We start from the raw sequence: 26,494 nt of genomic DNA on the forward strand, positions 1-26,494 counted from the left end.
CTAAAAAATCGGTAATTAAATTAAAAAAATGACGCGGACACGTGTCTAAAACACGTTGCCAAAAAAATCGCACTAAATCGGTAATTAAATTAAAAAAATGACGCGGGCACGTGTTTAAAACATATTGCCAACCTAAAAAAACGCACTAAATCGGTAATTAAATTAAAAATATGTCGCGGACACGTGTTTAAAACGCATTGCCAACCTAAAAAATCGGTAATTAAATTAAAAATATGTCGCGGACACGTGTCTAAAACACGTTGCCAACCTAAAAAAACGCACTAAATCGGTAATTAAATTAAAAATATGTCGCGGACACGTGTTTAAAACGCATTGCCAACCTAAAAAATCGGTAATTAAATTAAAAATATGTCGCGGACACGTGTCTAAAACACGTTGCCAACCTAAAAAAACGCACTAAATCGGTAATTAAATTAAAAATATGTCGCGGACACGTGTTTAAAACGCATTGCCAACCTAAAAAATCGGTAATTAAATTAAAAAAATGACGCGGACACGTGTCTAAAACACGTTGCCAAAAAAATTGCACTAAATCGGTAATTAAATTAAAAAAATGACGCGGGCACGTGTTTAAAACATATTGCCAACCTAAAAAAACGCACTAAATCGGTAATTAAATTAAAAATATGTCGCGGACACGTGTCTAAAACACGTTGCCAACCTAAAAAAACGCACTAAATCGGTAATTAAATTAAAAATATGTCGCGGACACGTGTTTAAAACGCATTGCCAACCTAAAAAATCGGTAATTAAATTAAAAATATGTCGCGGACACGTGTCTAAAACACGTTGCCAACCTAAAAAAACGCACTAAATCGGTAATTAAATTAAAAATATGTCGCGGACACGTGTTTAAAACGCATTGCCAACCTAAAAAATCGGTAATTAAATTAAAAAAATGGCGCGGACACGTGTCTAAAACACATTGCCAACCTAAAAAATCGCACTAAATCGGTTATTAAATTAAAAATATGTCGCGGACACGTGTTTGAAACATATTGCCAACCTAAAAAATCGGTAATTAAATTAAAAAAATGACGCGGACACGTGTCTAAAACACGTTGCCAACCTAAAAAAACGCACTAAATCGGTAATTAAATTAAAAATATGTAGCGGACACGTGTTTAAAACGCATTGCCAACCTAAAAAATCGGTAATTAAATTAAGAAAATGACGCGGACACGTGTCTAAAACACGTTGCCAACCTAAAAAATCGCACTAAATCGGTTATTAAATTTAAAAAATGGCGCGGACACGTGTTTAAAACATATTGCCAACTTAAAAAATCGGTAATTAAATTAAAAATATGTCGCGGACACGTGTCTAAAACACGTTGCCAACCTAAAAAAACGCACTAAATCGGTAATTAAATTAAAAATATGTCGCGGACACGTGTTTAAAACGCATTGCCAACCTAAAAAATCGGTAATTAAATTAAAAATATGTCGCGGACACGTGTCTAAAACACGTTGCCAACCTAAAAAAACGCACTAAATCGGTAATTAAATTAAAAATATGTCGCGGACACGTGTTTAAAACGCATTCCCAACCTAAAAAATCGGTAATTAAATTAAAAAAATGATGCGGACACGTGTCTAAAACACGTTGCCAAAAAAATCGCACTAAATCGGTAATTAAATTAAAAAAATGACGCGGGCACGTGTTTAAAACATATTGCCAACCTAAAAAAACGCACTAAATCGGTAATTAAATTAAAAATATGTCGCGGACACGTGTCTAAAACACGTTGCCAACCTAAAAAAAACGCACTAAATCGGTAATTAAATTAAAAATATGTCGCGGACACGTGTTTAAAACGCATTGCCAACCTAAAAAATCGGTAATTAAATTAAAAATATGTCGCGGACACGTGTCTAAAACACGTTGCCAACCTAAAAAAACGCACTAAATCGGTAATTAAATTAAAAATATGTCGCGGACACGTGTTTAAAACGCATTGCCAACCTAAAAAATCGGTAATTAAATTAAAAAAATGGCGCGGACACGTGTCTAAAACACATTGCCAACCTAAAAAATCGCACTAAATCGGTTATTAAATTAAAAATATGTCGCGGACACGTGTTTGAAACATATTGCCAACCTAAAAAATCGGTAATTAAATTAAAAAAATGACGCGGACACGTGTCTAAAACACGTTGCCAACCTAAAAAAACGCACTAAATCGGTAATTAAATTAAAAATATGTCGCGGACACGTGTTTAAAACGCATTGCCAACCTAAAAAATCGGTAATTAAATTAAGAAAATGACGCGGACACGTGTCTAAAACACGTTGCCAACCTAAAAAATCGCACTAAATCGGTTATTAAATTTAAAAAATGGCGCGGACACGTGTTTAAAACATATTGCCAACTTAAAAAATCGGTAATTAAATTAAAAATATGTCGCGGACACGTGTCTAAAACACGTTGCCAACCTAAAAAAACGCACTAAATCGGTAATTAAATTAAAAATATGTCGCGGACACGTGTTTAAAACGCATTGCCAACCTAAAAAATCGGTAATTAAATTAAAAATATGTCGCGGACACGTGTCTAAAACACGTTGCCAACCTAAAAAATCGCACCAAATCGGTTATTAAACTAAAAAAATGGCGCGAACACGTGTTTAAAACATATTGCCAACCTAAAAAATCGGTAATTAAATTAAAAAAATGACGCGGACACGTGTCTAAAACACGTTGCCAAAAAAATCGCACTAAATCGGTAATTAAATTAAAAAAATGACGCGGGCACGTGTTTAAAACATATTGCCAACCTAAAAAAACGCACTAAATCGGTAATTAAATTAAAAATATGTCGCGGACACGTGTCTAAAACACGTTGCCAACCTAAAAAAACGCACTAAATCGGTAATTAAATTAAAAATATGTCGCGGACACGTGTTTAAAACATATTGCCAACTTAAAAAATCGGTAATTAAATTTAAAAAATGGCGCGGACACTGTCTAAAACACATTGCCAACCTAAAAAATCGCACTAAATCGGTTATTAAATTAAAAATATGTCGCGGACACGTGTTTGAAACATATTGCCAACCTAAAAAATCGGTAATTAAATTAAAAAAATGACGCGGACACGTGTCTAAAACACGTTGCCAACCTAAAAAAACGCACTAAATCGGTAATTAAATTAAAAATATGTCGCGGACACGTGTTTAAAACGCATTGCCAACCTAAAAAATCGGTAATTAAATTAAGAAAATGACGCGGACACGTGTCTAAAACACGTTGCCAACCTAAAAAATCGCACTAAATCGGTTATTAAATTTAAAAAATGGCGCGGACACGTGTTTAAAACATATTGCCAACTTAAAAAATCGGTAATTAAATTAAAAAAATGGCGCGGACACGTGTCTAAAACACTTTGCCAACCTAAAAAATCGCACTAAATCGGTTATTAAATTAAAAAAATGGCGCGAACACGTATTTAAAACATATTGCCAACCTAAAAAATCGATAATTAAATTAAAAAAATGACGCAGACACGTGTCTAAAACACGTTGCCAACCTAAAAAATCGCACTAAATCGGTTATTAAATTAAAACAATGGCGCGAACACGTGTTTAAAACATATTGCCAACCTAAAAAAACGCACTAAATCGGTAATTAAATTAAAAATATGTCGCGGACACGTGTCTAAAACACGTTGCCAACCTAAAACAACGCACTAAATCGGTAATTAAATTAAAAATATGTCGCGGACACGTGTTTAAAACATATTGCCAACTTAAAAAATCGGTAATTAAATTAAAAAAATGGCGCGGACACGTGTCTAAAACACATTGCCAACCTAAAAAAACGCACTAAATCGGTAATTAAATTAAAAATATGTCGCGGACACGTGTTTAAAACGCATTGCCAACCTAAAAAATCGGTAATTAAATTAAAAAAATGACGCGGACACGTGTCTAAAACACGTTGCCAAAAAAATCGCACTAAATCGGTAATTAAATTAAAAAAATGACGCGGGCACGTGTTTAAAACATATTGCCAACCTAAAAAAACGCACTAAATCGGTAATTAAATTAAAAATATGTCGCGGACACGTGTTTAAAACGCATTGCCAACCTAAAAAATCGGTAATTAAATTAAAAATATGTCGCGGACACGTGTCTAAAACACGTTGCCAACCTAAAAAAACGCACTAAATCGGTAATTAAATTAAAAATATGTCGCGGACACGTGTTTAAAACGCATTGCCAACCTAAAAAATCGGTAATTAAATTAAAAAAATGACGCGGACACGTGTCTAAAACACGTTGCCAACCTAAAAAATCGCACTAAATCGGTTATTAAATTTAAAAAATGGCGCGGACACGTGTTTAAAACGCATTGCCAACCTAAAAAATCGGTAATTAAATTAAAAAAATGACGCGGACACGTGTCTAAAACACATTGCCAACCTAAAAAATCGCACTAAATCGGTAATTAAATTAAAAAAATGACGCGGGCACGTGTTTAAAACACGTTGCCAACCTAAAAAAACGCACTAAATCGGTAATTAAATTAAAAATATGTCGCGGACACGTGTTTAAAACGCATTGCCAACCTAAAAAATCGGTAATTAAATTAAAAAAATGACGCGGACACGTGTCTAAAACACGTTGCCAACCTAAAAAACGCACTAAATCGGTAATTAAATTAAAAATATGTCGCGGACACGTGTTTAAAACATATTGCCAACTTAAAAAATCGGTAATTAAATTAAAAAAATGGCGCGGACACGTGTCTAAAACACATTGCCAACCTAAAAAATCGCACTAAATCGGTTATTAAATTAAAAATATGTCGCGGACACGTGTTTGAAACATATTGCCAACCTATAAAATCGGTAATTAAATTTAAAAAATGACGCGGACACGTGTCTAAAACACGTTGCCAACCTAAAAAAACGCACTAAATCGGTAATTAAATTAAAAATATGTCGCGGACACGTGTTTAAAACGCATTGCCAACCTAAAAAATCGTTCGTGTTCGCGCCATTTTTTTTATTTAATAACCGATTTAGTGCGATTTTTTAGGTTGGCAACGTGTTTTAGACACGTGTCCGCGTCATTTTTTTAATTTAATTACCGATTTTTTAGGTTGGCAATATGTTTTAAACACGTGTTCGTGCCATTTTTTTAATTTAATAACCGATTTAGTGCGATTTTTTAGGTTGGCAACGTGTTTTAGACACGTGTCCGCGTATTTTTTAAATTTAATTACCGATTTTTTAGGTTGGCAATATGTTTTAAACACGTGTTCGCGCCATTTTTTTAATTTAATAACCGATTTAGTGCGATTTTTTAGGTTGGCAACGTGTTTTAGACACGTGTCCGCGTCTTTTTTTTAATTTAATTACCGATTTTTTAGGTTGGCAATGCGTTTTAAACACGTGTCTGCGATATATTTTTAATTTAATTACCGATTTAGTGCGTTTTTTTAGGTTGGCAATGTGTTTTAGACACGTGTCCGCGCCATTTTTTTAATTTAATTACCGATTTTTTAAGTTGGCAATATGTTTTAAACACGTGTTCGCGCCATTTTTTTAATTTAATATACGATTTAGTGCGATTTTTTAGGTTGGCAACGTGTTTTAGACACGTGTCCGCGTCATTTTTTTAATTTAATTACCGATTTTTTAGGTTGGCAATATGTTTTCAACACGTGTTCGCGCCATTGTTTTAATTTAATAACCGATTTAGTGCGATTTTTTAGGTTGGCAACGTGTTTTAGACACGTGTCCGCGTCTTTTTTTTAATTTAATTACCGATTTTTTAGGTTGGCAATATGTTTTCAACACGTGTTCGCGCCATTGTTTTAATTTAATAACCGATTTAGTGCGATTTTTTAGGTTGGCAACGTGTTTTAGACACGTGTCCGCGTCATTTTTTTAATTTAATTACCGATTTTTTAGGTTGGCAATATGTTTTCAACACGTGTTCGCGCCATTGTTTTAATTTAATAACCGATTTAGTGCGATTTTTTAGGTTGGCAACGTGTTTTAGACACGTGTCCGCGTCTTTTTTTAAATTTAATTACCGATTTTTTAGGTTGGCAATGCGTTTTAAACACGTGTCTGCGATATATTTTTAATTTAATTACCGATTTAGTGCGTTTTTTTAGGTTGGCAATGTGTTTTAGACACGTGTCCGCGCCATTTTTTTAATTTAATTACCGATTTTTTAAGTTGGCAATATGTTTTAAACACGTGTTCGCGCCATTTTTTTTATTTAATAACCGATTTAGTGCGATTTTTTAGGTTGGCAACGTGTTTTAGACACGTGTCCGCGTCATTTTTTTAATTTAATTACCGATTTTTTAGGTTGGCAATATGTTTTAAACACGTGTTCGTGCCATTTTTTTAATTTAATAACCGATTTAGTGCGATCTTTTAGGTTGGCAATATGTTTTAAACACGTGTTCGCGCCATTTTTTTAATTTAATAACCGATTTAGTGCGATTTTTTAGGTTGGCAATATGTTTTAAACACGTGTTCGCGCCATTTTTTTATTTAATTACCGATTTAGTGCGATTTTTTAGGTTGGCAATATGTTTTAGACACGTGTCCGCGTCATTTTTTTAATTTAATTACCGATTTTTTAGGTTGGCAATATGTTTTAAACACGTGTTCGCGCCATTTTTTTTATTTAATAACCGATTTAGTGCGATTTTTTAGGTTGGCAACGTGTTTTAGACACGTGTCCGCGTCATTTTTTTAATTTAATTACCGATTTTTTAGGTTGGCAATATGTTTTAAACACGTGTTCGTGCCATTTTTTTAATTTAATAACCGATTTAGTGCGATTTTTTAGGTTGGCAACGTGTTTTAGACACGTGTCCGCGTCATTTTTTTAATTTAATTACCGATTTTTTAGGTTGGCAATATGTTTTAAACACGTGTTCGCGCCATTTTTTTAATTTAATAACCGATTTAGTGCGATTTTTTAGGTTGGCAACGTGTTTTAGACACGTGTCCGCGTCTTTTTTTTAATTTAATTACCGATTTTTTAGGTTGGCAATGCGTTTTAAACACGTGTCTGCGATATATTTTTAATTTAATTACCGATTTAGTGCGTTTTTTTAGGTTGGCAATGTGTTTTAGACACGTGTCCGCGCCATTTTTTTAATTTAATTACCGATTTTTTAAGTTGGCAATATGTGTTAAACACGTGTTCGCGCCATTTTTTTTATTTAATAACCGATTTAGTGCGATTTTTTAGGTTGGCAACGTGTTTTAGACACGTGTCCGCGTCATTTTTTTAATTTAATTACCGATTTTTTAGGTTGGCAATATGTTTTAAACACGTGTTCGTGCCATTTTTTTAATTTAATAACCGATTTAGTGCGATTTTTTAGGTTGGCAACGTGTTTTAGACACGTGTCCGCGTCATTTTTTAAATTTAATTACCGATTTTTTAGGTTGGCAATATGTTTTAAACACGTGTTCGCGCCATTTTTTTAATTTAATAACCGATTTAGTGCGATTTTTTAGGTTGGCAACGTGTTTTAGACACGTGTCCGCGTCTTTTTTTTAATTTAATTACCGATTTTTTAGGTTGGCAATGCGTTTTAAACACGTGTCTGCGATATATTTTTAATTTAATTACCGATTTAGTGCGTTTTTTTAGGTTGGCAATGTGTTTTAGACACGTGTCCGCGCCATTTTTTTAATTTAATTACCGATTTTTTAAGTTGGCAATATGTTTTAAACACGTGTTCGCGCCATTTTTTTAATTTAATATACGATTTAGTGCGATTTTTTAGGTTGGCAACGTGTTTTAGACACGTGTCCGCGTCATTTTTTTAATTTAATTACCGATTTTTTAGGTTGGCAATATGTTTTCAACACGTGTTCGCGCCATTGTTTTAATTTAATAACCGATTTAGTGCGATTTTTTAGGTTGGCAACGTGTTTTAGACACGTGTCCGCGTCTTTTTTTTAATTTAATTACCGATTTTTTAGGTTGGCAATATGTTTTCAACACGTGTTCGCGCCATTGTTTTAATTTAATAACCGATTTAGTGCGATTTTTTAGGTTGGCAACGTGTTTTAGACACGTGTCCGCGTCATTTTTTTAATTTAATTACCGATTTTTTAGGTTGGCAATATGTTTTCAACACGTGTTCGCGCCATTGTTTTAATTTAATAACCGATTTAGTGCGATTTTTTAGGTTGGCAACGTGTTTTAGACACGTGTCCGCGTCTTTTTTTAAATTTAATTACCGATTTTTTAGGTTGGCAATGCGTTTTAAACACGTGTCTGCGATATATTTTTAATTTAATTACCGATTTAGTGCGTTTTTTTAGGTTGGCAATGTGTTTTAGACACGTGTCCGCGCCATTTTTTTAATTTAATTACCGATTTTTTAAGTTGGCAATATGTTTTAAACACGTGTTCGCGCCATTTTTTTTATTTAATAACCGATTTAGTGCGATTTTTTAGGTTGGCAACGTGTTTTAGACACGTGTCCGCGTCATTTTTTTAATTTAATTACCGATTTTTTAGGTTGGCAATATGTTTTAAACACGTGTTCGTGCCATTTTTTTAATTTAATAACCGATTTAGTGCGATCTTTTAGGTTGGCAATATGTTTTAAACACGTGTTCGCGCCATTTTTTTAATTTAATAACCGATTTAGTGCGATTTTTTAGGTTGGCAATATGTTTTAAACACGTGTTCGCGCCATTTTTTTATTTAATTACCGATTTAGTGCGATTTTTTAGGTTGGCAATATGTTTTAGACACGTGTCCGCGTCATTTTTTTAATTTAATTACCGATTTTTTAGGTTGGCAATATGTTTTAAACACGTGTTCGCGCCATTTTTTTAATTTAATAACCGATTTAGTGCGATTTTTTAGGTTGGCAATATGTTTTAAACACGTGTTCGCGCCATTTTTTTTATTTAATTACCGATTTTTTAGGTTGGCAATATGTTTTAAACGCGTGTTCGCGCCATTTTTTAAATTTAATAACCGATTTAGTGCGATTTTTTAGGTTGGCAACGTGTTTTAGACACGTGCCCGCGCCATTTTTTTAATTTAATTACCGATTTTTTAGGTTGGCAATATGTTTTAAACACGTGTCCGCGCCATTTTTTTAATTTAATTACCGATTTTTTAAGTTGGCAATATGTTTTAAACACGTGTCCGCGCCATTTTTTAAATTTAATAACCGATTTAGTGCGATTTTTTAGGTTGGCAACGTGTTTTAGACACGTGTCCGCGTCATTTTCTTAATTTAATTACCGATTTTTTAGGTTGGCAATGCGTTTTAAACACGTGTCCGCGACATATTTTTAATTTAATTACCGATTTTTTAGGTTGGCAATGCGTTTTAAACACGTGTCCGCGACATATTTTTAATTTAATTACCGATTTAGTGCGATTTTTTAGGTTGGCAACGTGTTTTAGACACGTGTCCGCGTCATTTTTTTAATTTAATTACCGATTTTTTAGGTTGGCAATATGTTTCAAACACGTGTCCGCGACATATTTTTAATTTAATAACCGATTTAGTGCGATTTTTTAGGTTGGCAATGTGTTTTAGACACGTGTCCGCGCCATTTTTTTAATTTAATTACCGATTTTTTAGGTTGGCAATGCGTTTTAGACACGTGTCCGCGTCATTTTTTAAATTTAATTACCGATTTTTTAGGTTGGCAATATGTTTCAAACACGTGTCCGCGACATATTTTTAATTTAATAACCGATTTAGTGCGATTTTTTAGGTTGGCAACGTGTTTTAGACACGTGTCCGCGTCATTTTCTTAATTTAATTACCGATTTTTTAGGTTGGCAATGCGTTTTAAACACGTGTCCGCGACATATTTTTAATTTAATTACCGATTTTTTAGGTTGGCAATGCGTTTTAAACACGTGTCCGCGACATATTTTTAATTTAATTACCGATTTAGTGCGATTTTTTAGGTTGGCAACGTGTTTTAGACACGTGTCCGCGTCATTTTTTTAATTTAATTACCGATTTTTTAGGTTGGCAATATGTTTCAAACACGTGTCCGCGACATATTTTTAATTTAATAACCGATTTAGTGCGATTTTTTAGGTTGGCAATGTGTTTTAGACACGTGTCCGCGCCATTTTTTTAATTTAATTACCGATTTTTTAGGTTGGCAATATGTTTCAAACACGTGTCCGCGACATATTTTTAATTTAATAACCGATTTAGTGCGATTTTTTAGGTTGGCAACGTGTTTTAGACACGTGTCCGCGTCATTTTCTTAATTTAATTACCGATTTTTTAGGTTGGCAATGCGTTTTAAACACGTGTCCGCGACATATTTTTAATTTAATTACCGATTTTTTAGGTTGGCAATGCGTTTTAAACACGTGTCCGCGACATTTTTTTAATTTAATTACCGATTTTTTAGGTTGGCAATGCGTTTTAAACACGTGTCCGCGCCATTTTTTTAATTTAATTACCGATTTTTTAGGTTGGCAACGTGTTTTAGACACGTGTCCGCGTCATTTTTTTAATTTAATTACCGATTTTTTAGGTTGGCAATATGTTTCAAACACGTGTCCGCGACATATTTTTAATTTAATAACCGATTTAGTGCGATTTTTTAGGTTGGCAATGTGTTTTAGACACGTGCCCGCGCCATTTTTTTAATTTAATTACCGATTTTTTAGGTTGGCAACGTGTTTTAGACACGTGTCCGCGTCATTTTTTTAATTTAATTACCGATTTTTTAGGTTGGCAATATGTTTCAAACACGTGTCCGCGACATATTTTTAATTTAATAACCGATTTAGTGCGATTTTTTAGGTTGGCAATGTGTTTTAGACACGTGTCCGCGCCATTTTTTTAATTTAATTACCGATTTTTTAGGTTGGCAACGTGTTTTAGACACGTGTCCGCGTCATTTTTTTAATTTAATTACCGATTTTTTAGGTTGGCAATATGTTTCAAACACGTGTCCGCGACATATTTTTAATTTAATAACCGATTTAGTGCGATTTTTTAGGTTGGCAATGTGTTTTAGACACGTGTCCGCGCCATTTTTTTAATTTAATTACCGATTTTTTAGGTTGGCAATATGTTTCAAACACGTGTCCGCGACATATTTTTAATTTAATAACCGATTTAGTGCGATTTTTTAGGTTGGCAATGTGTTTTAGACACGTGTCCGCGCCATTTTTTTAATTTAATTACCGATTTTTTAGGTTGGCAATATGTTTCAAACACGTGTCCGCGACATATTTTTAATTTAATAACCGATTTAGTGCGATTTTTTAGGTTGGCAATGTGTTTTAGACACGTGTCCGCGTCATTTTTTTAATTTAATTACCGATTTTTTAGGTTGGCAATATGTTTCAAACACGTGTCCGCGACATATTTTTAATTTAATAACCGATTTAGTGCGATTTTTTAGGTTGGCAATGTGTTTTAGACACGTGTCCGCGCCATTTTTTTAATTTAATTACCGATTTTTTAGGTTGGCAATGCGTTTTAAACACGTGTCCGCGACATATTTTTAATTTAATTACCGATTTTTTAGGTTGGCAATGCGTTTTAGACACGTGTCCGCGTCATTTTTTTAATTTAATTACCGATTTTTTAGGTTGGCAATATGTTTCAAACACGTGTCCGCGACATATTTTTAATTTAATAACCGATTTAGTGCGATTTTTTAGGTTGGCAATGTGTTTTAGACACGTGTCCGCGCCATTTTTTTAATTTAATTACCGATTTTTTAGGTTGGCAATATGTTTCAAACACGTGTCCGCGACATATTTTTAATTTAATAACCGATTTAGTGCGATTTTTTAGGTTGGCAATGTGTTTTAGACACGTGTCCGCGCCATTTTTTTAATTTAATTACCGATTTTTTAGGTTGGCAACGTGTTTTAGACACGTGTCCGCGTCATTTTTTTAATTTAATTACCGATTTTTTAGGTTGGCAATATGTTTCAAACACGTGTCCGCGACATATTTTTAATTTAATAACCGATTTAGTGCGATTTTTTAGGTTGGCAATGTGTTTTAGACACGTGTCCGCGCCATTTTTTTAATTTAATTACCGATTTTTTAGGTTGGCAATGCGTTTTAAACACGTGTCCGCGACATATTTTTAATTTAATTACCGATTTAGTGCGTTTTTTTAGGTTGGCAACGTGTTTTAGACACGTGTCCGCGACATATTTTTAATTTAATTACCGATTTTTTAGGTTGGCAATGCGTTTTAAACACGTGTCCGCGACATATTTTTAATTTAATTACCGATTTAGTGCGTTTTTTTAGGTTGGCAACGTGTTTTAGACACGTGTCCGCGACATCGATTTTTTAAGTTGGCAATATGTTTTAAACACGTGTCCGCGCCATTTTTTAAATTTAATAACCGATTTAGTGCGATTTTTTAGGTTGGCAACGTGTTTTAGACACGTGTCCGCGTCATTTTCTTAATTTAATTACCGATTTTTTAGGTTGGCAATGCGTTTTAAACACGTGTCCGCGACATATTTTTAATTTAATTACCGATTTAGTGCGTTTTTTTAGGTTGGCAACGTGTTTTAGACACGTGTCCGCGTCATTTTTTTAATTTAATTACCGATTTTTTAGGTTGGCAATATGTTTCAAACACGTGTCCGCGACATATTTTTAATTTAATAACCGATTTAGTGCGATTTTTTAGGTTGGCAATGTGTTTTAGACACGTGTCCGCGCCATTTTTTTAATTTAATTACCGATTTTTTAGGTTGGCAATGCGTTTTAAACACGTGTCCGCGACATATTTTTAATTTAATTACCGATTTAGTGCGTTTTTTTAGGTTGGCAACGTGTTTTAGACACGTGTCCGCGACATATTTTTTATTTAATTACCGATTTTTTAGGTTGGCAATGCGTTTTAAACACGTGTCCGCGACATATTTTTAATTTAATTACCGATTTAGTGCGTTTTTTTAGGTTGGCAACGTGTTTTAGACACGTGTCCGCGACATATTTTTAATTTAATTACCGATTTAGTGCGTTTTTTTAGGTTGGCAATATGTTTTAAACACGTGCCCGCGTCATTTTTTTAATTTAATTACCGATTTAGTGCAATTTTTTTGGCAACGTGTTTTAGACACGTGTCCGCGTCATTTTTTTAATTTAATTACCGATTTTTTAGGTTGGCAATGCGTTTTAAACACGTGTCCGCGACATATTTTTAATTTAATTACCGATTTAGTGCGTTTTTTTAGGTTGGCAACGTGTTTTAGACACGTGTCCGCGTCATTTTTTTAATTTAATTACCGATTTTTTAGGTTGGCAATGCGTTTTAAACACGTGTCCGCGACATATTTTTAATTTAATTACCGATTTAGTGCGTTTTTTTAGGTTGGCAACGTGTTTTAGACACGTGTCCGCGACATCGATTTTTTAAGTTGGCAATATGTTTTAAACACGTGTCCGCGCCATTTTTTAAATTTAATAACCGATTTAGTGCGATTTTTTAGGTTGGCAACGTGTTTTAGACACGTGTCCGCGTCATTTTCTTAATTTAATTACCGATTTTTTAGGTTGGCAATGCGTTTTAAACACGTGTCCGCGACATATTTTTAATTTAATTACCGATTTAGTGCGTTTTTTTAGGTTGGCAACGTGTTTTAGACACGTGTCCGCGTCATTTTTTTAATTTAATTACCGATTTTTTAGGTTGGCAATATGTTTCAAACACGTGTCCGCGACATATTTTTAATTTAATAACCGATTTAGTGCGATTTTTTAGGTTGGCAATGTGTTTTAGACACGTGTCCGCGCCATTTTTTTAATTTAATTACCGATTTTTTAGGTTGGCAATGCGTTTTAAACACGTGTCCGCGACATATTTTTAATTTAATTACCGATTTAGTGCGTTTTTTTAGGTTGGCAACGTGTTTTAGACACGTGTCCGCGACATATTTTTAATTTAATTACCGATTTTTTAGGTTGGCAATGCGTTTTAAACACGTGTCCGCGACATATTTTTAATTTAATTACCGATTTAGTGCGTTTTTTTAGGTTGGCAACGTGTTTTAGACACGTGTCCGCGACATATTTTTAATTTAATTACCGATTTAGTGCGTTTTTTTAGGTTGGCAATATGTTTTAAACACGTGCCCGCGTCATTTTTTTAATTTAATTACCGATTTAGTGCAATTTTTTTGGCAACGTGTTTTAGACACGTGTCCGCGTCATTTTTTTAATTTAATTACCGATTTTTTAGGTTGGCAATGCGTTTTAAACACGTGTCCGCGACATATTTTTAATTTAATTACCGATTTAGTGCGTTTTTTTAGGTTGGCAACGTGTTTTAGACACGTGTCCGCGTCATTTTTTTAATTTAATTACCGATTTTTTAGGTTGGCAATATGTTTTAAACACGTGTTCGCGCCATTTTTTTTATTTAATTACCGATTTTTTAGGTTGGCAATATGTTTTAAACGCGTGTTCGCGCCATTTTTTAAATTTAATAACCGATTTAGTGCGATTTTTTAGGTTGGCAACGTGTTTTAGACACGTGCCCGCGCCATTTTTTTAATTTAATTACCGATTTTTTAGGTTGGCAATATGTTTTAAACACGTGTCCGCGCCATTTTTTTAATTTAATTACCGATTTTTTAAGTTGGCAATATGTTTTAAACACGTGTCCGCGCCATTTTTTAAATTTAATAACCGATTTAGTGCGATTTTTTAGGTTGGCAACGTGTTTTAGACACGTGTCCGCGTCATTTTCTTAATTTAATTACCGATTTTTTAGGTTGGCAATGCGTTTTAAACACGTGTCCGCGACATATTTTTAATTTAATTACCGATTTAGTGCGTTTTTTTAGGTTGGCAACGTGTTTTAGACACGTGTCCGCGTCATTTTTTTAATTTAATTACCGATTTTTTAGGTTGGCAATATGTTTCAAACACGTGTCCGCGACATATTTTTAATTTAATAACCGATTTAGTGCGATTTTTTAGGTTGGCAATGTGTTTTAGACACGTGTCCGCGCCATTTTTTTAATTTAATTACCGATTTTTTAGGTTGGCAATGCGTTTTAAACACGTGTCCGCGACATATTTTTAATTTAATTACCGATTTAGTGCGATTTTTTAGGTTGGCAACGTGTTTTAGACACGTGTCCGCGTCATTTTCTTAATTTAATTACCGATTTTTTAGGTTGGCAATGCGTTTTAAACACGTGTCCGCGACATATTTTTAATTTAATTACCGATTTAGTGCGATTTTTTAGGTTGGCAACGTGTTTTAGACACGTGTCCGCGTCATTTTTTTAATTTAATTACCGATTTTTTAGGTTGGCAATATGTTTCAAACACGTGTCCGCGACATATTTTTAATTTAATTACCGATTTAGTGCGTTTTTTTAGGTTGGCAACGTGTTTTAGACACGTGTCCGCGACATCGATTTTTTAAGTTGGCAATATGTTTTAAACACGTGTCCGCGCCATTTTTTAAATTTAATAACCGATTTAGTGCGATTTTTTAGGTTGGCAACGTGTTTTAGACACGTGTCCGCGTCATTTTCTTAATTTAATTACCGATTTTTTAGGTTGGCAATGCGTTTTAAACACGTGTCCGCGACATATTTTTAATTTAATTACCGATTTAGTGCGTTTTTTTAGGTTGGCAACGTGTTTTAGACACGTGTCCGCGTCATTTTTTTAATTTAATTACCGATTTTTTAGGTTGGCAATATGTTTCAAACACGTGTCCGCGACATATTTTTAATTTAATAACCGATTTAGTGCGATTTTTTAGGTTGGCAATGTGTTTTAGACACGTGTCCGCGCCATTTTTTTAATTTAATTACCGATTTTTTAGGTTGGCAATGCGTTTTAAACACGTGTCCGCGACATATTTTTAATTTAATTACCGATTTAGTGCGTTTTTTTAGGTTGGCAACGTGTTTTAGACACGTGTCCGCGACATATTTTTAATTTAATTACCGATTTTTTAGGTTGGCAATGCGTTTTAAACACGTGTCCGCGACATATTTTTAATTTAATTACCGATTTAGTGCGATTTTTTAGGTTGGCAACGTGTTTTAGACACGTGTCCGCGTCATTTTTTTAATTTAATTACCGATTTTTTAGGTTGGCAATGCGTTTTAAACACGTGTCCGCGACATATTTTTAATTTAATTACCGATTTAGTGCGATTTTTTAGGTTGGCAACGTGTTTTAGACACGTGTCCGCGTCATTTTTTTAATTTAATTACCGATTTTTTAGGTTGGCAATATGTTTCAAACACGTGTCCGCGACATATTTTTAATTTAATAACCGATTTAGTGCGATTTTTTAGGTTGGCAATGTGTTTTAGACACGTGTCCGCGCCATTTTTTTAATTTAATTACCGATTTTTTAGGTTGGCAATGCGTTTTAAACACGTGTCCGCGACATATTTTTAATTTAATTACCGATTTTTTAGGTTGGCAATGCGTTTTAGACACGTGTCCGCGTCATTTTTTTAATTTAATTACCGATTTTTTAGGTTGGCAATATGTTTCAAACACGTGTCCGCGACATATTTTTAATTTAATAACCGATTTAGTGCGATTTTTTAGGTTGGCAATGTGTTTTAGACACGTGTCCGCGCCATTTTTTTAATTTAATTACCGATTTTTTAGGTTGGCAATATGTTTCAAACACGTGTCCGCGACATATTTTTAATTTAATAACCGATTTAGTGCGATTTTTTAGGTTGGCAATGTGTTTTAGACACGTGTCCGCGCCATTTTTTTAATTTAATTACCGATTTTTTAGGTTGGCAACGTGTTTTAGACACGTGTCCGCGTCATTTTTTTAATTTAATTACCGATTTTTTAGGTTGGCAATATGTTTCAAACACGTGTCCGCGACATATTTTTAATTTAATAACCGATTTAGTGCGATTTTTTAGGTTGGCAATGTGTTTTAGACACGTGTCCGCGCCATTTTTTTAATTTAATTACCGATTTTTTAGGTTGGCAACGTGTTTTAGACACGTGTCCGCGTCATTTTTTTAATTTAATTACCGATTTTTTAGGTTGGCAATATGTTTCAAACACGTGTCCGCGACATATTTTTAATTTAATAACCGATTTAGTGCGATTTTTTAGGTTGGCAATGTGTTTTAGACACGTGTCCGCGCCATTTTTTTAATTTAATTACCGATTTTTTAGGTTGGCAACGTGTTTTAGACACGTGTCCGCGTCATTTTTTTAATTTAATTACCGATTTTTTAGGTTGGCAATATGTTTCAAACACGTGTCCGCGACATATTTTTAATTTAATAACCGATTTAGTGCGATTTTTTAGGTTGGCAATGTGTTTTAGACACGTGTCCGCGCCATTTTTTTAATTTAATTACCGATTTTTTAGGTTGGCAATATGTTTCAAACACGTGTCCGCGACATATTTTTAATTTAATAACCGATTTAGTGCGATTTTTTAGGTTGGCAATGTGTTTTAGACACGTGTCCGCGCCATTTTTTTAATTTAATTACCGATTTTTTAGGTTGGCAATATGTTTCAAACACGTGTCCGCGACATATTTTTAATTTAATAACCGATTTAGTGCGATTTTTTAGGTTGGCAATGTGTTTTAGACACGTGTCCGCGTCATTTTTTTAATTCAATTACCGATTTTTTAGGTTGGCAATATGTTTCAAACACGTGTCCGCGACATATTTTTAATTTAATAACCGATTTAGTGCGATTTTTTAGGTTGGCAATGTGTTTTAGACACGTGTCCGCGCCATTTTTTTAATTTAATTACCGATTTTTTAGGTTGGCAATGCGTTTTAAACACGTGTCCGCGACATATTTTTAATTTAATTACCGATTTTTTAGGTTGGCAATGCGTTTTAAACACGTGTCCGCGACATATTTTTAATTTAATTACCGATTTTTTAGGTTGGCAATGTGTTTTAGACACGTGTCCGCGCCATTTTTTTAATTTAATTACCGATTTTTTAGGTTGGCAATGCGTTTTAAACACGTGTCCGCGCCATTTTTTTAATTTAATTACCGATTTTTTAGGTTGGCAATGCGTTTTAAACACGTGTCCGCGACATATTTTTAATTTAATTACCGATTTAGTGCGTTTTTTTAGGTTGGCAACGTGTTTTAGACACGTGTCCGCGACATATTTTTAATTTAATTACCGATTTTTTAGGTTGGCAATGCGTTTTAAACACGTGTCCGCGACATATTTTTAATTTAATTACCGATTTAGTGCGATTTTTTAGGTTGGCAACGTGTTTTAGACACGTGTCCGCGTCATTTTTTTAATTTAATTACCGATTTTTTAGGTTGGCAATGCGTTTTAAACACGTGTCCGCGACATATTTTTAATTTAATTACCGATTTAGTGCGATTTTTTAGGTTGGCAACGTGTTTTAGACACGTGTCCGCGTCATTTTTTTAATTTAATTACCGATTTTTTAGGTTGGCAATATGTTTCAAACACGTGTCCGCGACATATTTTTAATTTAATAACCGATTTAGTGCGATTTTTTAGGTTGGCAATGTGTTTTAGACACGTGTCCGCGCCATTTTTTTAATTTAATTACCGATTTTTTAGGTTGGCAATGCGTTTTAAACACGTGTCCGCGACATATTTTTAATTTAATTACCGATTTTTTAGGTTGGCAATGCGTTTTAGACACGTGTCCGCGTCATTTTTTTAATTTAATTACCGATTTTTTAGGTTGGCAATATGTTTCAAACACGTGTCCGCGACATATTTTTAATTTAATAACCGATTTAGTGCGATTTTTTAGGTTGGCAATGTGTTTTAGACACGTGTCCGCGCCATTTTTTTAATTTAATTACCGATTTTTTAGGTTGGCAATATGTTTCAAACACGTGTCCGCGACATATTTTTAATTTAATAACCGATTTAGTGCGATTTTTTAGGTTGGCAATGTGTTTTAGACACGTGTCCGCGCCATTTTTTTAATTTAATTACCGATTTTTTAGGTTGGCAACGTGTTTTAGACACGTGTCCGCGTCATTTTTTTAATTTAATTACCGATTTTTTAGGTTGGCAATATGTTTCAAACACGTGTCCGCGACATATTTTTAATTTAATAACCGATTTAGTGCGATTTTTTAGGTTGGCAATGTGTTTTAGACACGTGTCCGCGCCATTTTTTTAATTTAATTACCGATTTTTTAGGTTGGCAACGTGTTTTAGACACGTGTCCGCGTCATTTTTTTAATTTAATTACCGATTTTTTAGGTTGGCAATATGTTTCAAACACGTGTCCGCGACATATTTTTAATTTAATAACCGATTTAGTGCGATTTTTTAGGTTGGCAATGTGTTTTAGACACGTGTCCGCGCCATTTTTTTAATTTAATTACCGATTTTTTAGGTTGGCAATATGTTTCAAACACGTGTCCGCGACATATTTTTAATTTAATAACCGATTTAGTGCGATTTTTTAGGTTGGCAATGTGTTTTAGACACGTGTCCGCGCCATTTTTTTAATTTAATTACCGATTTTTTAGGTTGGCAATATGTTTCAAACACGTGTCCGCGACATATTTTTAATTTAATAACCGATTTAGTGCGATTTTTTAGGTTGGCAATGTGTTTTAGACACGTGTCCGCGTCATTTTTTTAATTCAATTACCGATTTTTTAGGTTGGCAATATGTTTCAAACACGTGTCCGCGACATATTTTTAATTTAATAACCGATTTAGTGCGATTTTTTAGGTTGGCAATGTGTTTTAGACACGTGTCCGCGCCATTTTTTTAATTTAATTACCGATTTTTTAGGTTGGCAATGCGTTTTAAACACGTGTCCGCGACATATTTTTAATTTAATTACCGATTTTTTAGGTTGGCAATGCGTTTTAAACACGTGTCCGCGCCATTTTTTTAATTTAATTACCGATTTTTTAGGTTGGCAATGCGTTTTAAACACGTGTCCGCGACATATTTTTAATTTAATTACCGATTTTTTAGGTTGGCAATGTGTTTTAGACACGTGTCCGCGCCATTTTTTTAATTTAATTACCGATTTTTTAGGTTGGCAATGCGTTTTAAACACGTGTCCGCGCCATTTTTTTAATTTAATTACCGATTTTTTAGGTTGGCAATGCGTTTTAAACACGTGTCCGCGACATATTTTTAATTTAATTACCGATTTAGTGCGTTTTTTTAGGTTGGCAATATGTTTTAAACACGTGCCCGCGTCATTTTTTTAATTTAATTACCGATTTAGTGCAATTTTTTTGGCAACGTGTTTTAGACACGTGTCCGCGTCATTTTTTTAATTTAATTACCGATTTTTTAGGTTGGCAATGCGTTTTAAACACGTGTCCGCGACATATTTTTAATTTAATTACCGATTTAGTGCGTTTTTTTAGGTTGGCAATATGTTTTAAACACGTGTCCGCGCGATTTTTTAAATGTAATTACCGATTTCGTGCGATTTTTTAAAACACTTAAATTGTACATCATTTTTCCACTTACCTTTTTCTTCTATTTTTGTATTTGCCCCCCCAATAAAAGACACATTTCTCTAGCGTTTATTCATAAAACATAATCAATCACACAAATTTATAACAACGTTCAATAATAATTATTGTAAGTTAAAAAAAATAATTTCTGAAGAACCAGACGAAGAACGTCTTTGAAGTCTTCCGAATCCCGCTGGCCGGTCGCAACCAGTCCGTAAAGCAATCCCTAATAAATTAACATATAATAAATGCATAAAAAGTAAGTTTAAAACTTACCAGCTTTTGAGCTCTCAAAATTCTTAACTCCAAGCGGAGATTGCAATGGTTAGCACATTTGACGACCTAAGACGATTGTTAATTTTACTTCAACAACTTTAAAATTACTCACTGTTTAATGCAATCTTTGCATTCGTGTTGGGCGAGCAACAGTACGACCCTTGGAGGTGGAAGCAAAATATGTGATAAAAAAATAAAAAACAAAGAAATTATTTATGATTAATATAAATAAAAATAGTAAGAGCTGTATTTACAATCATCGAATAAATTTATTTATTTTTGAAAAAATAATAATTGTAACAATTATTGATATTACACGATACCACGATTAACAGACTTAACCGAAATTTATACGAGAATTGTAAAAGCTGCTCTAGGATTGAGGGATTGAGACTATTTGCAATGTACATAAAAAAATTTGATATATTTTAAAAATCCCCCTATGATGGTTAAAATTGTACACACACCAAAAATGAAAAAACAAATAAACCGAATCTAAGATTAATGTTACAAAATAAAACAAAAATATTTTCTGTACCCAAAATTACAAACCCAAAACCTCGGTTAATAAAAAAAAATAATATACTAAAGGCCGGTTTAAAAAAGACTGAATAGAAGTTAATTCGCAATTAGGATACCAATCAATTTAATCACGTGATCAGCAGTTTGACTGCAATTGGGTTAATGTAAACCGACCTTTATTATATTATAAAAAAAGTTAGAATTAATATAAATTTACCTACCAGATAAAGGAAAGTATGTACTTATAACAAGACTCGAGCTTTACATTAAATAAAATCCGCTACCGAAATCAGCCACCAAATTCATTAAATTAAGAAAAAAATATTGACAAAAAATCGCTTAAATTGGAAATAAATGAGAAAGCAATTGATGACTGTGATAATGTGACACCGTTAAAAAAACAAAAAGAAAAAACTATAAACGCGCATTATCCATAAAATATTTTATTCTCAGTCCAAATAATTCTTGCTGGTGCCATAATCGGCTAAATGGGCCAGTTGGTGATTTTAAATTGACCCACACTGTACCATCGAAAAGAAATGGTCTCGTGGCACAGTGCAGACACCACCAGGAAAAGGAAACAGTGTGATGATTATAATAAAAGACGGGAACGCCACTCAAACTCATGGCAAACAGGAAAAAAGCAGAGGCGGACGCGATGAAATTGACTGATCTAATTATGATCCTTGGGCTACCTAAGCAATTCTCTTAAATAAACAGGCAATGATTAATTTCCTTTTGCGACCATTTTTATTTTTTTTAATTTCTTTTATTTTTTTTTATTTTTTTAATTTTTTTTATTTTTTTAATTTTTTATTTTTTTTTTGTATTGTTTATGTATTTTTGTGAATTTTTTTTTTAATGAATGCAAAGCCATCCTAGAGAATGCCTGTATTTAGTGTACTATTTTATGCTCGCAGCATCTCCTCTACATATCTAAGATATGTATTTGCACGACAACTAATACCGTTTATAGGTATGTGTCTATCGAGGAGCATCAGCACGACTAACACACTCAAATTAATGAGATCGAGTCTTTATTCGATTTTACTACGAGCTTAGTACACCATTGATACATTAACAAATCTAGGGGTTTGCTATTTTTTTTTTTTTTTTTTTGATTAATTTTGATACAATTTAGTCATAGGAAAATAATCAGTGCCCACTTATTCAAGAGAATCATACTAACCCACTTTTAAGAAATCATAATTAGATCAGTCAATTCCATCGAATCCAATTTTTTTTATTATTTCCTCCACTTTTCCCCCAACATGCCATGAGTTGGAGCGACGTTCACTTACGTCTTCTATTATAATCATCAGATAGTTTCCTTTTCCCAATGGTTCAGCACCATGCTACGAGACCATTTGTTTTCGATGCCACAATGTGAATTAATTCAAAATCCCCGGTTGGCCCAGTAGGCGATGATGACGCAAGCAAAAAATTACTTGGAGTGAGAGAATATCTCATAGCTAACTGCATTCATAGCTTTTTCTTGATTGATTTGAAAGTGAATTGACTGCAGTCATCATTAGCGGTTATATCTATTCCCATTTGAAGCGATAATATAACGGAGAAACAAAGAAAGAAAGAAAGAAAAAACGCGGTAAAAATTTAGAGAATTTTGTTGGCTACTTTCAGTAGTGGTGGAAAAAAAGTTATATCAGAACATGTGAACTTGAAACCTACTCCAAAGTACGACATACTTTCCTTTTTTATTAAAGATGTGTTTATCAATACGTAAAATTTAAAAGAAAAATAAAAAATAATTGCATTAAATAAATTCAAATCGTTAAGCACACCTCTATTAAGATGATACTGATGTTTATGTAGCATCAGAGTCTTTTGAAAATAGTTTATTGGTACAGAACGCCTCAAAATGAGAGTGAAAATTTATAAAAGTAATTAAATCAAGCCAATGATGCTACAAAAACAGCCAAAAGATTAAAACGAATTAATTATATATCTACAAATTCTAATTTGTTTAAATTATTCTTTAACTTTGAATTAAAATTTAAATCGTTTGCTGTAAACCTGTCTTTAATTACGAACGAAACAAATTAAAATAATTCTGAATTAAATTTTAATTGCTTGCGGTAAACCGGTCGTCCATGATTACAATCAAATTGTTTCAAATACTCGAATAAATTTAATTTAAATTCAGAATAAAATTTAATAAATAAATTAAACCGGCCGTGAAAGTGCATTCAAGTTCGTTTTCATTTAAATTTGTTTAAATTTAAACTTAAAGTGATTCGCGCTTCGAATTAAATTGAAAATAAAAACAAATTATTATTTAATTCGGAAATAAAATTTAATAAATAAATCAAACCGGCCGTGAAAGCGCATTCAAGTTCGTTTTCATTTGAATTTGTTTAAATTTAAACTTAAAGTGATTCGCGCTTCGAATTAAATTGAAAACGAAAATAAATTATTATTTAATTCGGAAATAAAATTTAATAAATAAATCAAACCGGCCGTGAAAGCGCATTCAAGTTCGTTTTCATTTGAATTTGTTTAAATTTAAACTTAAAGTGATTCGCGCTTCGAATTAAATTGAAAACGAAAACAAATTATTATTTAATTCGGAAATAAAATTTAATAAATAAATCAAACCGGCCGTGAAAGCGCATTCAAGTTCGTTTTCATTTGAATTTGTTTAAATTTAAAATTAAATTGATTCGCGCTTCGAATTAAATTGAAAATAAAAACAAATTATTATTTAATTCGGAAATAAAATTTAATAAATAAATCAAACCGGCCGTGAAAGCGCATTCAAGTTCGTTTTCATTTGAATTTGTTTAAATTTAAACTTAAAGTGATTCGCGCTTCGAATTAAATTGAAAATAAAAACAAATTATTATTTAATTCGGAAATAAAATTTAATAAATAAATCAAACCGGCCGTGAAAGCGCATTCAAGTTCGTTTTCATTTGAATTTGTTTAAATTTAAAATTAAATTGATTCGCGCTTCGAATTAAATTGAAAATAAAAACAAATTATTATTTAATTCGGAAATAAAATTTAATAAATAAATCAAACCGGCCGTGAAAGCGCATTTAAGTTCGTTTTCATTTGAATTTGTTTAAATTTAAACTTAAAGTGATTCGCGCTTCGAATTAAATTGAAAATAAAAACAAATTATTATTTAATTCGGAAATAAAATTTAATAAATAAATCAAACCGGCCGTGAAAGCGCATTCAAGTTCGTTTTCATTTGAATTTGTTTAAATTTAAAATTAAATTGATTCGCGCTTCGAATTAAATTGAAAATAAAAACAAATTATTATTTAATTCGGAAATAAAATTTAATAAATAAATCAAACCGGCCGTGAAAGCGCATTCAAGTTCGTTTTCATTTGAATTTGTTTAAATTTAAACTTAAAGTGATTCGCGCTTCGAATTAAATTGAAAACGAAAATAAATTATTATTTAATTCGGAAATAAAATTTAATAAATAAATCAAACCGGCCGTGAAAGCGCATTCAAGTTCGTTTTCATTTGAATTTGTTTAAATTTAAACTTAAAGTGATTCGCGCTTCGAATTAAATTGAAAACGAAAATAAATTATTATTTAATTCGGAAATAAAATTTAATAAATAAATCAAACCGGCCGTGAAAGCGCATTCAAGTTCGTTTTCATTTGAATTTGTTTAAATTTAAACTTAAATTGATTCGCGCTTCGAATTAAATTGAAAATAAAAACAAATTATTATTTAATTCGGAAATAAAATTTAATAAATAAATCAAACCGGCCGTGAAAGCGCATTCAAGTTCGTTTTCATTTGAATTTGTTTAAATTTAAACTTAAAGTGATTCGCGCTTCGAATTAAATTGAAAACGAAAATAAATTATTATTTAATTCGGAAATAAAATTTAATAAATAAATCAAACCGGCCGTGAAAGCGCATTCAAGTTCGTTTTCATTTGAATTTGTTTAAATTTAAACTTAAATTGATTCGCGCTTCGAATTAAATTGAAAATAAAAACAAATTATTATTTAATTCGGAAATAAAATTTAATAAATAAATCAAACCGGCCGTGAAAGCGCATTCAAGTTCGTTTTCATTTGAATTTGTTTAAATTTAAACTTAAAGTGATTCGCGCTTCGAATTAAATTGAAAACGAAAATAAATTATTATTTAATTCGGAAATAAAATTTAATAAATAAATCAAACCGGCCGTGAAAGCGCATTCAAGTTCGTTTTCATTTGAATTTGTTTAAATTTAAACTTAAATTGATTCGCGCTTCGAATTAAATTGAAAATAAAAACAAATTATTATTTAATTCGGAAATAAAATTTAATAAATAAATCAAACCGGCCGTGAAAGCGCATTCAAGTTCGTTTTCATTTGAATTTGTTTAAATTTAAACTTAAAGTGATTCGCGCTTCGAATTAAATTGAAAACGAAAATAAATTATTATTTAATTCGGAAATAAAATTTAATAAATAAATCAAACCGGCCGTGAAAGCGCATTCAAGTTCGTTTTCATTTGAATTTGTTTAAATTTAAACTTAAATTGATTCGCGCTTCGAATTAAATTGAAAATAAAAACAAATTATTATTTAATTCGGAAATAAAATTTAATAAATAAATCAAACCGGCCGTGAAAGCGCATTCAAGTTCGTTTTCATTTGAATTTGTTTAAATTTAAACTTAAAGTGATTCGCGCTTCGAATTAAATTGAAAACGAAAATAAATTATTATTTAATTCGGAAATAAAATTTAATAAATAAATCAAACCGGCCGTGAAAGCGCATTCAAGTTCGTTTTCATTTGAATTTGTTTAAATTTAAACTTAAAGTGATTCGCGCTTCGAATTAAATTGAAAACGAAAATAAATTATTATTTAATTCGGAAATAAAATTTAATAAATAAATCAAACCGGCCGTGAAAGCGCATTCAAGTTCGTTTTCATTTGAATTTGTTTAAATTTAAACTTAAAGTGATTCGCGCTTCGAATTAAATTGAAAACGAAAATAAATTATTATTTAATTCGGAAATAAAATTTAATAAATAAATCAAACCGGCCGTGAAAGCGCATTCAAGTTCGTTTTCATTTGAATTTGTTTAAATTTAAACTTAAAGTGATTCGCGCTTCGAATTAAATTGAAAACGAAAATAAATTATTATTTAATTCGGAAATAAAATTTAATAAATAAATCAAACCGGCCGTGAAAGCGCATTCAAGTTCGTTTTCATTTGAATTTGTTTAAATT

The 26,494-nt window shown here is 32.4% G+C and overlaps 1 long non-coding RNA gene across 1 annotated transcript; it reads right to left on the bottom strand.

Moving 5' to 3' along the window:
* Positions 1 to 20,529: 20,529 nt before the first annotated feature.
* LOC135265512 (uncharacterized) lies at positions 20,530 to 23,620 on the bottom strand. The gene is made up of 3 exons (XR_010333245.1): positions 20,863 to 23,620; positions 20,751 to 20,816; positions 20,530 to 20,700 (listed from the first exon to the last, which is right to left on the bottom strand). It is a non-coding gene; the product is annotated as an uncharacterized LOC135265512 (long non-coding RNA).
* Between the last annotated feature and the right edge of the window lie 2,874 nt (positions 23,621 to 26,494).

Source organism: Tribolium castaneum, chromosome 2, assembly GCF_031307605.1.
Source record: "Tribolium castaneum strain GA2 chromosome 2, icTriCast1.1, whole genome shotgun sequence".
Taxonomy (NCBI): Eukaryota; Metazoa; Arthropoda; class Insecta; order Coleoptera; family Tenebrionidae; genus Tribolium; species Tribolium castaneum.